The sequence below is a fragment of the Entelurus aequoreus genome, linkage group LG03 (assembly GCF_033978785.1).
Source record: "Entelurus aequoreus isolate RoL-2023_Sb linkage group LG03, RoL_Eaeq_v1.1, whole genome shotgun sequence".
NCBI classification, from domain to species: domain Eukaryota; kingdom Metazoa; phylum Chordata; class Actinopteri; order Syngnathiformes; family Syngnathidae; genus Entelurus; species Entelurus aequoreus.
This window is the reverse complement of record NC_084733.1, coordinates 68365417-68381248: the sequence shown is the minus strand read 5'-3', so window position 1 is coordinate 68381248 and position 15832 is coordinate 68365417. Positions and strand designations below refer to the sequence as shown.

At 38.5% G+C, this 15832-nt stretch overlaps 1 protein-coding gene across 2 annotated transcripts in view; it reads right to left on the bottom strand.

The window, feature by feature from the left end:
• Positions 1 to 15832, bottom strand: part of LOC133646787 (RNA polymerase II elongation factor ELL) — a 216748-nt gene that overhangs the window by 38154 nt on the left and 162762 nt on the right. The window lies entirely within an intron of this gene.

Here is a 15832-nt window from a genome sequence, read left to right as displayed (position 1 = left end):
ACCCCCCCACCTTAAAAAAAAACAACAACAACTTGCGTCTTATCCTCATTTATCATGGGTTGTCCATGCTTCCATGGCAACAGACGAGCCGGCGTGGTGAAGGCTATCTCTTGTCAGGGACACGTTACAGTAGCGACCCAAAAACCTACTTCCACTAAAAGGAAGGTTCAGCTCAGAAAGTCATTACTATGCAGGTAATACGTCGTTTACCGCGGCTCTCGGCCGACACGGCCTACAGCTGTCTTTCAGCCTCATAAGTGGAGCGTATTTGTTTTCAGAATGCCCTAGATTTAGGAAATCCCAATAATTATCATCCGTCTGTATGCAAGCTTGTATTTGTGCTAATTGCTTGTATATTTCTATTTGCTCCTCTGTCACATCTCTTGTGTGTTGCTTCACTCCAGCAACCAAAAAGCACCTGAAGGCAAAAGCAGCACATGCATTTTTAACTGCCGGGCTCAAGGAAAAACAAATGGCAGTAAGTGATTGATTGTAATCTGACTGGCTCAGGGCTCAGTGCCCCCTGGCAGATGTGGCAGGCAGGACTATGGCTGTCACAAATGCCCAGTCATGCAGCAAAGCCATAAGCATGGAACGGCGAGCCAATGAACAACGGCACCCCTCCTCCTTCTCCTGTCTGAAACCCAACGCATGCTATTTACCCTACACCCCCATCGGCCTCTCCTCCACCAGCATGGCCCACCCATGTCAACATGGAACTCAAAGCAGGGCCGCAGACACTTGAGACACACAGCTGACCATTAATTCTGACCTATTTCTGTCCGGTCCTTCACATAAAGTGGTCTCTGAGTTGGGGTTTCGGCTAATTAAGAGCCATCAAAGCATCAAAGTGCACATGACCAGGAGACGGGGGGCTATGTCCTCGGGACGTAGTGCTTTAAAAGTGAGGCGGGAGCCGTCTTGGCCACAATTAGAAGCAACAAGTTGCATAAATGCTAATTAAACGCAATGGCGGGCGGCTTCTGGGTACACTTCTGGCGTAGTGTCACGGTGTCTCCTCTTTCTCAGTACAAGACCCCCACCCCTCAACCGTTGCACTCACCACCCCCCTCAGCCATCTATATGCCACCGTGCACACTTCACATTCTCATTCTAATCAATGTCACTCAGGTCAGACAGTTTAGAGGTTGCCCCCGTTTTATTCACAGCTTCCCTCTCCAGCTTCATAACCATATGTCATTTAACCCATGAGGTCCCGAAGGACACGGCCACGTAATCTGACTATAGAAATGTAGCTCTTTTAATAAGAGAAAGGATGTTTTTGCTTCTTGGTTAAAGCCATATTCTCCTCTTGTTGAGTTTCAATGGAATCATAAGAGATATTTTCAAATGTGTTATTAGGGCTAATAGGATAGATTTGTATTTATCCCACAATTGGGTAATGATGTGGTTGCGGTGCAGATTTTTACATAAAGTAACAGAAGTAAAACATAATGAAAAACTAAAAATGAGTAATGAATAAGGGTGCACAAAAAATGTATTCACATCGTGATTCTTGCTCATCCCAATTCTAAATTGAATTGTTTTTAAAATAAAAACACATTTTTAAAAAGACATGTTTAGGCCACCTCCATACAATCAGAAGGAGCTTTTCTAACCTGTAACCCATTTTGAAAAAGTTACATTTGTATTTATTCAACCAAATAATACATTGCAAGAATCGGTTTGAGAATCGCGTTGAATCGATTCTGAATAGAATCGTCACCGCAGGAATTGGATCGAATCGTTAGGTGCCCAAAGATTCACACCCCTAATAAATAATACTTATTGCGCACTAACGATTGCACAATATATAAATAAAAAATAAAACAAAAATCTTAATGCTTTAACTCAGTGCTCCCCAAACTACGACCCGCCAGCGTCCAAAATCTGGCCCACATGAAGTCCCAAGTTGAAAAATAAATAAATAAATACATTTTTTTCAGAATCAGATGTACTTTATTATTTCCCGAGGGGAAATTTAGATTTTCATCACAATCCCTTTCAAGATCCGACAAACATTACAGAGGGACAGAACAGGATCGCTGACGGGTCGGCCAACTTCCAACTTTTTTTTTCTTCTTTTTTTAAATCTGTCCTTTCTAATCTATTTTCCACCGCTTGTTACACTTGCTGTCTCCTAGTCGCTCAGGCAAATCATATTGTATAAAAAAGCATTTTCCCATCGATAACGTGACATCGTCGCGCTCGGAATATATATATTTATATATATATATATATATATATATATATATATATATATATATATATCTGTAATGAGATGACGGCTGTAACTAAAAATGATTGCGTTAATCATGTAAAACACAGATTAATCTTGCAATTTATTTTGATTGCGCATGCTACTTTAATTTAGCTGCAGGTGGTTTGCCTGAAAGGCGGATCCGATTGCTTTACCAAGGTGCAGAAATGAGTGAGGAGACTCCGATTGGTTTGCTTGCGGGAAAATGTTACCGAGAACTTACACCCTGCCGGTACTTCAGATAAAACTGTTCCCAAGTTGTGAACAAATAAATGACATGAATTCAAGTAAAATATTTAAAGAACATTTTCTGTATGACATTCGGACTATGTAATTTGTTTCAAAATATTAAGGTCTTTTTTTTTTAAGGTAATTTAAATTATGTACACAAGTAATTTACTGCGATTAATCGCGATTATTCAAAATGCAAAAGTGTGATTTATGTTTAATAGTTTGAAAGCACTAGTCATTCTTATTATTATGTTGATCCAACTTAAAACCCATTTACTCAGGTTAGACAAATTGTGTGACTGTGGTTGACATTCAGATCAGTGTGGGATACAATGTTAGCTGCTCAGTTATATAATCACAAACAAGGTTACGTAACAAAGTCTACTGGCTGGACTCTGAACAATGAAAAGGTTCAATGTTACAACTTTTAAACGAATGTGTGCCTTTACTTCTCACACTGAACTCTGTCGACTACTTCATCTGACACGAGCTTGTACAAAAACATGTATGTGTAACCTTTTCAATTGCATTACATCATGGTGTTAAAAGAATACCATAAAAATAACATTTTCAAAAGTCGCAAAAATACACTTGGAAGACTGCGTTTGGCTGGCCTCTAGTCTGATGTGTACTCTGCTTTTTGTCCAAAGTCAGCTAGGATATGATCCAGTTTACCCGGGACCCCAATGAGGATAAGAAAATAGATAAACTTTCAAAAATGTCAGACTTTATGTTGGGAAAAAAAGTTTTAAAATTAGGATAAAGTTAAAATGTAAGTAACAGGTAAACATTTTAATCATCCATCCATCCATTTTCTACCGCTTGTCCCGTTCAGGGTCGCGGGGGGTGCTCGAGCCAGCCTATCTCAGCTGCAATCAATCAATCACAATTTATTTATAAAGCTCTTAATAATCACAAGTGCTTCAAATGCCTTCACAAACCGCAACAACGTCCCCTGATCTGAACTCACATCCGGGCAAAGAAAAACTTAAAACGCTGTGACACCATTGATGCCAAGTGGGTACAATTATTAAGTTGACATCAATAAATAATGTGCAAATGATCAAATAGATACAATTACAAGGGAAAAAAAGTATTTAGAAAATTAAAGTTAAAAAAAATTGTTTTTAAGTATTAAATATAAAATTAAATACTCTGAGAATAAAGAGTATTGCTAGAGTAAAGGCACAATTTGTGTAACAAAAAAGCTAACATTTTTAGAGAAATAGTCAGTATTTGAGAAAAAAAAATTTTAATGAGTGAAAAAAATAATACAAAATAAAATACCCACCAAATAAATGTTTAAACTATAAACTTTAAGTTCTGATTAATGAGAAAAAAAAGTTAATGTGTGAATAAGGTTAAAAAAAAAAGTATTCATGTGCACGGGAACAGGTAATTATTAGACAAGAATTTTGTTCAAATAATACATAATAAAGTTGTGGTATATATGACAAAAACTACATTTTATGTGAATGTGATGCAATTCATGAGAAAACACTTAAGACTACAAGATGTTCATACATTCAAGATAATGCATGATGAGATGATTTTCTTGGTGATTCCCACCTCCATCTATTGATCTACTCTATCAATCTGTTACATTACTAAAAGCATCAAGTACAAAAATGGCATGCATGCCGTTGTTGTCATGGTGTGTGCTAACATTTCAACACTACTAGATAATGAGGTGTACAAGCATCAGCGCTCATTTACGCAAAGAAGGCCAGTTGGATGACAGTTCCTCCATCCGGGAGCTGTTGCTAGATTGTCATACAGAAAGTGAGTCACAGAGCTCTGAGGTCTGATTCCCTACCTTCAGGCTGTGGGAGGGTTCTGTGGGCGGAGGACTACTCGGGACACATGATGGTCGAGAGTTCAAACATCTCTTCGGCTGACTCTTAGTAGGTTTGTTTATGAGACTGGAGATCAGAGTTTCAACACACTTTTTCCTCTGGACCCTCCCTGGGACATTAAACTGACTGACACTTCTGGAGCAAAACAACAGAATGAAGCTCGGAGTAAGTCGGACAAAGTGTTTATATGCCACCACAATGGAGTCGGCAGTCTTTCTACCCTCCTGCTCTCAAAATACTACGTTAGGTAACGTCTGATTGTTGGCGTAACACAACACACATTGTCAATGGTCAGGTCTTAGTACACCACACACACTACAGACCATAACAATTATAAACACACACCCTAGTGTTTGTGACACAGAGAGATGAAACTGAAGCCAAAAACATGAACAACCAGTAAATGAGTCATAGAGCGTACAAACAGTAAAGTGTTAATTTCACATCTATTAACAGCTCAAAGATACACAGAGATCCAACTCTCTGACTGCTTGTGTCAATGGGAGGCACTGGTGCGTATTTATTTACTTGTACGTTTTAAAATTCACTGCACTCTCCTCTGGGTTGATATGTAAAACATGCTAATGTAATACATATATCCTCAAACTTCTAGAATAAGTACCGCATTTACCGGACTATAGAGCGCACCGGTATATAATCCGCACAGACTACATTTTAGAAGAACATTTTTTTTTACATATTAGGACTATTAACCGCAGATATACAAATTGTGAAATGAGTTATTTACACAGAAATATTCTGTAAATGCTTATTTACATACTTTAATTGTTTCCAAACGGTGTCTGTAACAGGGCAGTAAAACGGCTGATCAAACAAAGCAAAAGCATCATCATGGACCCACTAGCTGCGGAAGTTAGCTCTCCAATCAGCTAAACAGAATCAATAACTCCACGGTGACGTTTTGGTGAATTTACTGAAGAATTTGTGAAACTAAAACAACACAAAAAGAATGCCGTTGTAGTTAATAATACTAACACGGACGGACGCTTGTAAAAAAAAGTGTTAGCATATTAGCTCATGCTAACAACGCTATCTTGATCACATCACGATAGCGCGTACAAATATGCATGAAAACACTACTATCCAACACGTGACTGTTTAGCACCAGTAAGTACGAATTGTTTTAGATATATTGTAAACAGCACCCCCCGCGACCCCAAAAGGGACAAGCGGTAAAAAATGGATGGATGGACTAACAAATGTGTTTGGAGTGACGAATTAAGAAATCATACGAGTAGAACGCTATGAATGTCTAGTAGACGGAATGGTACTTGCACTTCCGGTTCAAAGCAGTAAACAGAAGGAAATGGTGTAGTGAGCGTAGTAAGTGCAGTTAGTAAACTCGTCCAAAATATGGCGCCATAACACAAACAATAACACACCATTTCAATGTCTCTGTGGGTGTTTTCTGAAAACTATTTGTTGAATACAAAACATTACGGTCGTTAGTGAAAAATAAAAGCCATCAATTAGCTGCACCGTTTTATAAGCCATAGGGTTCAAAGCATAGGACAAAAGTAGTGGCTTTATATATATATATATATATATATATATATATATATATATATATATATATATATATATATACACATACACACATGCACTGTATATTTACACAACATACATAAATACAAAACCTAAAACCAGTGAAGTTGGCATGTTGTGTAAATCAGTACAATGATTTGCAAATCCTTTCCAACCTATATTCACTTGAATAGACAGCAAAGACAAGATACTTAATGTTCGAACTGGTAAACTTTGTTATTTTTTGCAAAAATTTGCTCATTTGGAATTTGATACCTGCAATATGTTTGAAAAAAAAGAAAGTTGAGGAATGCTCATCAAACACTTATTTGGAACATCCCACAGGTGAACAGGCTAATTGGGAACAGGTGGGTGCCATGATTCGATATAAAAGCAGCTTTCATGAAATGCTCAGTCGTTCACAAACAAGGATGGGGCGAGGGTCACCACTTTGTGAACAAATGCGTGAGCAAATTGTCGACCAGTTTAAGAACAACATTTCTCAACGAGCTTTTGCAAAGAATTTAGGGATTTCACCATCTACGGTCCATAATATCATCAAAAGGTTCAGAGAATCTGGAGAAATCACTGCACGTAAGCAGTGATGCCCATGACCTTGGATACCTCAGGCGGTACAGCATCAAAAAGCGACATCACTGTGTAAAGGATATCACCATGTGGGCTCAGGAACACTTCAGAAAACCAGTGTCAGTAACTACAGTTTGTTGCTACATCTGTAAGTGCAAGTTAAAACTCTACTATGCAAATTGAAAGCCATTTATCAACAACACCCAGACACACAGCCAGCTTCATGGGCCCAAGCTCATCTAAGATGGACTGATGCAAACTGGAAAAGTGTTCTGTGGTCTGACGAGTCCACATTTCAAATTGTTTTTGGAAACTGTGGACGTTGTGTCCTACGGACCAAAGAAGAAAAGAACCACCCGGACTGTTATAGGCGCAAAGTTCAAAAGCCAGCATATGTGATGGTATTGGGGTGTATTAGTGTCCAAAGCATGGGTAACTTACACATCTGTGAAGGCACCATTAATGCTGAAAGGTACATGCAGGTTTTAGAGCAACATATGTTGCCATCCAAGCAAGGTCTTTTTCATGGACACCCCTGCTTATTTCAGCAAGACAATGCCAAGCCACATTCTGCACGTGTTACAACAGCGTGACTTCGTAGTAAAAGAGTGCGGGTACTAGACTGGCCTGCCTGTAGTCCAGACCTGTATCCCATTGAAAATGTGTGGAGCATTATGAAGCCTAAAATACCACAACGGAGACCCCGGACTGTTGAACAACTTAAGCTGTACATCAAGCAAGAATGGGAAAGAATTCCACCTGAAAAGCTTCAAAAATTGGTCTCCTCGGTTCCCAAACGTTTACTGGGTGTTGTTAAAAGGAAAGGCCATGTAACACAGTGGTAAACCTTTTTGCAATGTGTTGATGCCATTAAATTCTAAGTTAATGATTATTTGCAAAAAATAACAAAGTTTACCAGTTTGAACATTAAATATCTTGTCTTTGCAGTCTATTCAACTGAATATAAGTTGAAAAGGATTTGCAAATCATTGTATTTTGTTTTTATTTATGAATTACTCAACGTGCCAACTTCACTGGTTTTGGGTTTTGTATGTTAATAGTATAATTAATAACAGATTTGTTTTAAATGTATTTATCTAGTGTGTGAATTTGGGTGTCAATGTTGTCTATCTGTGTTGGCCCTGCAATGAGGTAGCGACTTGTCCAGGGTGTACCCCGCCTTGCGCCTGAATGCAGCTGGGATAGGTTCCAGCCACCCCCTCGACCCTGAGAGGAACAAGCGGTAGAAAATGGATGGCTATTTTATTGCTTTTTTAAAGAAAATATATGCATCACAGCAAATAATTTGATGTCATATTTGCCACAACCCAAACCACGCCCCCACCGCCATAGTGAAGTGAATTATATTTATATAGCGCTTTTTTTCTCTAGAGACTCAAAGCGCTTTACATAATGAAACCCTTTAAGTTACATTTAAACCAGTGTGAGTGGCAGTGGGAGCGGGTTGGCTATAACATTGTATAACAATGAGGAGATGGTGAGTTATTGTCATATTTTTACAAATTTTCCTAGAAGATTTCCCATATTTTGAAACTCAAACGTTGATGCTCCTCTTAGACACACGTAGTAAAGTTGTTTGTGAAATCATGTTGTTTGCTGCTGAATTAACCACAACTTTAGCGCCTCATTAAACATGACGTTTCCTAAAAGATAAATGCTAAAAACAACTTAAAACCTTGTCCAGCTGTTTACTGACATTCTATTCATGTTTAAATAGCTTTTCCTTAACATGAATATTGGCTGCAAATATCGGTTATCGGCCCTCTTGACTACTCTACTAGTAATCGGTCCAGCACTAATTTCAAGTCAGTCAGACTTACGGGGGTCCAACTTTGGGACTTAACAGTAGGTGTGCATTTTTTATCAAATTGTCACCGTTTTTTGTGTTGCAGTTCAGGAGTAGAAGATTACACAAATACATATTTGTAGAGCTGCAGCGATTTAACAATCGAGTAATCTATCAATGAGTTTGTTCCATTAATCGGATAAAACACACTTTTTAGACTCAATGCGTATTTTCGGAAAAATATTTAAAATCGATTATTCTGCTTGCCATAATCTTTTTTTTTTCTTCTAACAAATGCACATAATCAACATTGAAAATGCTCTTTTAAAATGTGTGCATTAATAATAATAAAACAACGGCACTCACACACCACCGCTAATTGTAGCAGCCGTGCAGAAACTATGTCTGCGTATTTAAAGTTTTGTCCGGCTTTGGCAATTGTTATTAGTTACACCCATTAAATGATTTATCAAAGCAACAATATAAATCAAAGGTTTTTTCTAATCATTGCAGCCCTATACAGTTGTGTGAAAAAATTAGGATCATTAGAGGTGGGAATCATTGAACACCTCACGATTTTATACGATTCCGATTCTTGGGCGGACGATTCGATTCTCATTTAACACAATTCTCGTAATACAGTATTTAATATAAAAGTTAAAAGTACCACTGATAGTCACACACACACTAGGTGTGGTGAAATTACCCTCTGCATTTGACTCATCCCCTTGTTCCACCCCCTTGTAGGTGAGGGGAGCAGTGAGCAGTAGCGGTGGCCACGCTCGGGAATCATTTTGGTGATTTAAACCCCAAATCCAACCCTTGATCCTGAGTGCCAATCAGGGAGGTAATGGGTCCCATTTTTATAGTCTTTGGTATGACTCGGCTGGGATTTGAACTCACGATCTCAGGGCGGACACTCTAACCACTGAGCATAAATCATAATAAAACTTTACAGGTTATAGTTTATAATAGTTCCTCTTTGCTGCTGACCTAAGACTTGTACGCACAGTGTTGGCCTACAAAACATATTTTTAAAATGTATTTAAAAAATGTATTTACCAAAATCACAGAATGGTAATCAATCTAATAAAAGAAAATAGAGCAACTCCAACCCAATCCCATCTTTATATTATTTACTAAATAAAATAAACACAATTTATAAAGCAATTTAGAAGACATACCATACAATACTAAAAAAACACAAGTTATAAAAGCAACAGGATCAGTAATAATAACAATAATAATACCAATAATAGTTGTTAAATGTTTTTCCAAAAACTGATTCTTAAAAAATGCAAAAAATTCTCTTTTTTAATCGATTTTCAAAAATGATGAATCGATTTAGAATCGGAATGAACAAAAATTGAGGTTGGGATGTACATCTATTTTTTGGAGCACCCCTAATAATTATTAAAACATTTTTATATTTCAGTCATTACTGGATTTGGGTCCACATTGCCAATGCTGTACGCAGTGTTTCTCCTTATGTTGCCGTCCCTGAGATATGCAAATGAGGCGTATTTGTCCAGCTCGGTATGAGGGAGAGAATTCATTAAAAGGCTTAGTCTCTGCTGTGTCCTAATTACGAGTGTGCAAATTTAATCTGATGATTAATTGCTGAGAGAAGAGCTTAATGGCGTATTAGCAACATCAGGGTGTATTATTAACATGAGGCACTTTAGCAATAAAAGTGAGTGGCACGCGTGTCGCAATGCCACCCGCCGCGTGGCCGTTGGGACGGTTCGTGACGGGGCATGCGGTGATCCTAGCATCATGACTCCTCCCCGCCACGAGGAGCAAGAAGTCTGATACAATAACTGCTTCTGTGGCCCCCGGCCCGGCCACATCTGCTCCTCCGGGCGCGTCCTGTGTTTGGAGATGTCAAATACTTTCAAGGCGTCGTAAGGTGTGAACTGGACTGGAACAGAAAACCGCGGTGGGGGGATCCGGGGGGGATGCGCTGCTCAGCGGTCGAATCAGGACAAAGGGCGCTGATGTCCTTGTTAAAATAAAAATGTCCATCTTTAAGTCCCTGAGCATATTAAAAACAGCTCATCTTGATGGGGTTAAACAGAGTTTTCTAACCCGTTTAAGCGAGAAGGGCTTCACTAAGGGGATCTTCTTTTTTTCATGTCTTGTGCTTTGGCAGGCAGAGATGAGAGGATAGTTTTATTATCAGAATGAAGCCAAGCAGGCACAGTTCCCGGCGCTGCTCTCTGGCATGTCGGGCCTTGGATACGTGGTTCTGCTGTGAAGTCCTCTTGCCCTGGTCTGCACTCACACTGGTCCCCATTGTGTTCTCATCGGAGCCTACACAGCAATAGCTGCCCGTCTTTTGTTCTAGCGTCTTCCCCCCACAAGGCTGAGTGCGATGGCCTGTCGGCTGGCCTGGATTATTCATGAACAGCGGGGACGTGTGGCTGTGTGTCTTTGGGGGGTAAAGGGAGGGATTTGCTGTGTGTGTGTGTGTATGAAGGGTGGCTTCCAGTAAAGCCAGTGCATGAGGGTTGGCCCTAAATAGTCTTTCTTTAGGAATGTGCCACGCAGGGGAGAAGAGGAGGGGGATGAATTGAGGTTAATTCCTACCTGATTCCTCCTCCCCTGTAGAACCACAAGTGCAGTGGCATCATCTGTCATTATCAAACTCAAGTTCAGCTGCTGGTTTTAGGGGTCATTCACACTGGACTGTAGGGCTGCAGTTATGGATTATTGTAGTACCGTATTTTTTGGAGTTTAGGAAGCACCGGATTATAAGGCCCACTGCCAATGAGCGGGTCTATTCATGTCAATATTCATACCTATTTTCTTCGACAGAGTCCTCTCCCGTCATCTTTGTTGTACCCGTAGTTTTTAGCACTTCCATAACGAGTCTAGCGACAGATATAAGTTAGAACTAGTGTTGTCCCGATACCAATATTTTGGTACCGGTACCAAAATGATTTCGATACTTCTCAGTACTTTTCTAAATAAAGGGGACCACAAAAAATTGCATTATTGGCTTTATTTTAACAAAAAATCTTAGGGTACATTAAACATATGTTTCTTATTGCAAGTTTGTCCTTAAATAAAATAGTGAACATACAAGACAACTTGTCTTTTATTAGTAAGTAAGCAAACAAAGACTCCTAATTTAGCTGCTGACATATGCAGTAACATGTTGTGTCATTTATCATTCTATTATTTTGCCAAAATTATTAAGGACAAGTGGTAGAAAATGAATTATTAATATACTTGTTCATTTACTGTTAGTATATGCTTTTTTGTCTTTTAACATGTTCTATCTACACTTATGTTCAACTGTAATAATCACTTATTCTTCTGTTGTTTGATACTTTACATTAGTTTTGGATGATACCACAAATGGGGGTTGCGGACGGGTACTTTTCAGAGGCGGTATAGTATCGAAAATGATTCATTAGTATTGCGGTACTATACTAACACCGGTTTACTGTACTACCCTAGTTAGAACTGTATGCTACTTTATATTAGAAATAGCAACAGCGGAGGAGGAATGACTAAGGCGCGGACTACAATGGTGGACATTTTCGGGACTTGTGCAGATCCAAAATACACATCAGCAGGTACCAATGGGTAAGAAAAGTTGGTTTTGCGTAAAATTGCGAAAAAAAACACCCACAAGATAACATGTCTCCTAATGGATGCCATGTTGGGGTCCTTATACACAAACACCATAATAAAACCCGTATGTTGAAGCACCAAGGTCGCCATGATGCGCCGACAAACCATCAAATGGTGCGGCTTTGTAGCTTACCAAGGTCGTACTAAAACATTTTGACAGATTTTTGAGCGCCGTGTGTTCGAACAATAAATATCTTGTCTTTGCAGTCCTTTCAATGGAATGCAAGTTGAAAAGGATTTGCAAATCATTGTATTCTGTTTGTATTTACGAATTACACAACATGCTAACTTCACTGGTTTTGGGTTTTGTATAATGGCAGTTTTTTGAGACTGAAAACAATTTCAAATCTTTTTTTAAAAACAATCGTATTGTTCCTTCTGAAAAACGCATGCACTGAGATGTAACGATAAACGGTGATAATGATGACCTCTGTAAGAATTCAGATGGTTAGTATGGTTAGTTTTAAATCAATATCCATCCATGCATTTTCTACCGCTTATTCCCTTCGGGGTTGCGGGGGGTGCTGGAGCCTATCTCAGCTACAATTGGGCAGAAGGCGGGGTACACCCTGGACAAGTCGCCACCTCATCACAGGGCCAACACAGATAGACAGACAACATTCACACTCACATTCACACACTAGGGCCAATTTAGTGTTGCCAATCAACCTATCCCCAGGTGCATGTCTTTGGAGGTGGGAGGAAGCCGGAGTACCCGGAGGGAACCCACACAGTCACGGGGAGAACATGCAAACTCCACACAGAAAGATCCCAAACCCGGGATTGAACCCAAGACTACTCAGATCTTCGTATTGTGAGGCAGACGCACTAACCCCTCTGCCACCGTGATTAATATGATCAATTAAAATGATCGAAAAACCGTGATAACCACACTTTCCTAAACTCACAGACTCGTTAGCTAGCTTGAAAAGCTAAAATGAATACGAGACACAGTAACGTCTTTCCCCATGAAGAAAGATATACCCAATCTAAATTTATATAAAAAAACATTGCTGTCTGAGCAACTAAAATATTCAATTGTGTACATGGAACATACAAGCTGTGCTCTCTTACAACAGAGTGATCGTTCTATACTCAAAAGAATTGTCTACGACAAGAAGTGTATGTAAACACTACTGTGCCTTTATCAATAAAATGTTATCAAATCGTTAACATTTTTTAAAATGTTTACAAATTAAAATGGAAAATAAACATATTCAAACACTCAAAAGTACATCTCTTAAAATGCCAGAATAATATTTAATGTTTTTTGCCAAAAAAGTATAATGTGTGTTGATTTATTTTAGTTATAAAAATAAAAAGAATAGCTCAAAAGAGCACATTCAACAATACCGCAATAATAATGATGACCCAGATAAGTTTGCCCACAATAACCATTGAGTTGGGAATATTTGGGTAACTCACGATTCGATTACGATTCAGGAGCTACGAATCCATTAAAAAATTGATTATTGATGCCTCTGTAATTTATGTACAGTACATGCCGAAAGTTTGGACACACCTTTTCATTCAATGTGTTTTCTTTATATTATAGATTGTCACTGAAGGCATCAAAACTATTAATGAACACATGTGGCGTTATGAACTTAACAAAAAAAGGTGAAATAATTAAAAATATGTTTTATATTCCAGTTTCTTCAAAATAGCCACCCTATGCTCTGATTACTGCTTTGCACACTCTTGGCATTCTATCGATTTCAGGTGACTACCTCTTGAAGCTCATCGAGAGAATGCCAAGAGTGTGCAAAGCAGTAATCAGAGCAAAGGGTGGCTATTTTGAAGAAACTAGAATATAAAACATGTTTTCAGTTATTTCAAAATGTTTTGTCAAGTACATAACTCCACATGTGTTCATTCATAGTTCTGATGCCTTCAGTGACAATCTACAATGTAAATAGTCATAAAAATAAAGAAAACGCATTGAATTAGGAAGGTGTGTCCAAACTTTTGGCCTGTACTGTATATTGATGCAGTTTTACATTTGTTTTTGTTTCACTAAATAGGCGTTTATCACTTGCAACATTTAAAAACAGTGCATTTTTTTATTTTTCCTGAGGGAACTCTCCTGAAGGAAACAATAAAGTACTATCTATCTATTTGAAATAAGAAACAATTAAATTAATTACCATCACATTTATTAAATGAATACAAATGTGTGCAAAATTGGAACATAAGAGCCCTATAATAAAGGAGCTGGTTGGATCGCTCAGTGAGGGGGCTCGCTGCCAAATATTTTAACTGTCTGCATTATTTTATTTATTTAATTAAATATATCATCAATTATTTTTACATTTCTTCATCGATTTTATAATCGTCCATGCATCTAAAAATCGATTATTTCCCCCACCTCTAACAACCGTGATGTAAAATGTTCATATTGTTACATCCCTAACTGTACATCACATTCACAAAAACGAAGACAGAGCATGAGGCAGTTGTTGCATTTACTGTACCTAGCGAGACGCTTTGCTTCCGTAACACAAATTCACAAACCAAACAACTCTTTACACCCCTATCCTGGATATTACCAAAACCATCTTTTAAATACCATCCGTTGATGTAAGCAAGGGCTGAAGATATACATGCACAGTGTTTCCCATAAACTGCCAAGATACCTGTGGCGGTGGGGGCGTGGCTATGGGCGTGGTCACCATGACATCATCGAGTAATTTGCATAATTTACTACAATGATATGATTTTCTCTAAAAAGGCTCAAAAAATGTATACTTACTAATTAATAATAACAGTTTTGTTTTAAATGTCCATCCATCCATCCATCCATTTTACAATATAATTACAACACTTTATGTACATATTTATATACAGATTTGAACAATAAGTTATTCACTGAAATGTATTTATTAATTGTGGTTCTTACAAAAAATGTATCTTAAAGCTCTGCCCCTTTAATTAGTGCATACTAAATAATTTAACTTTAGCCTACTTCTACAACCATATTATTTACCAGCAACATAAAGTGAAACAGAGGCAGAGGTGTCCTGCCACAGTCAGTAACAAATAAACAGAAAACAGTAGTGGTCAAATACAAATAAGGCAACAAGAGAAGTATCCTACACTTCTCTTTTGTAAAGTAAATCTGAACAGCCTATATGGGCGTCTACATCATCTATATGATTTGCCTGAGAAGCTGGACAGGACAAAAAAAAATAAAATAAAAAAAATATTTTTTTATTTGTGGCGGACGTAATTCTTTTGTGACGGGCCGCCACAAATAAATGAATGTGTGGGAAACACTGCATGCATAAGTACTGATACTCTGTTGAAGTAAATGCACACTTTGCTACACCAGCACATTGTTGTTTTCAGTGTGCCACACAAATGCATGAACTTTTATTAATTTCCAGTACTTCACACATTTTGACCTATTTTCATGTTTTCAGGCTTCAAAATGAAAACCATGACATTGTTTGTATCCATTTTAGTCTTGTGTAAGACAAACACACAGGGGTCAAATCAATAAATCCTATCCACCGACGACAGACCTCGGACTAAAAACAGCGTATACACGCCCCACATCTCAATTATGTTTTGAAATCGCGTTTTCAGTCAGCCTGACTGGATGCGGTGGCTCCAGTGCTGGAGGATCTATTGGAAGGGGGGTTGGTGGAGGCAGAGGAGCAGGGAGAAGAAGGAGTGGGGGCGGCTGGTTGTGCGAGGATATGGGGATGGGCAACTGTCGAGCATCCCCCAAGGTACTGGCTTGTTATGCCAAGCAGAATCAGTCTTCCTCTAAGAAGCCGAGGCTAATCTGTCAACCTCAACAACCGCTCTACCATCCTCCACCACCCCCTGTCTTTACTGTAGGTGACACAGGGACAGAGACCAAAAATCTTCACTTTTATGGCACGAAAGACATGATCT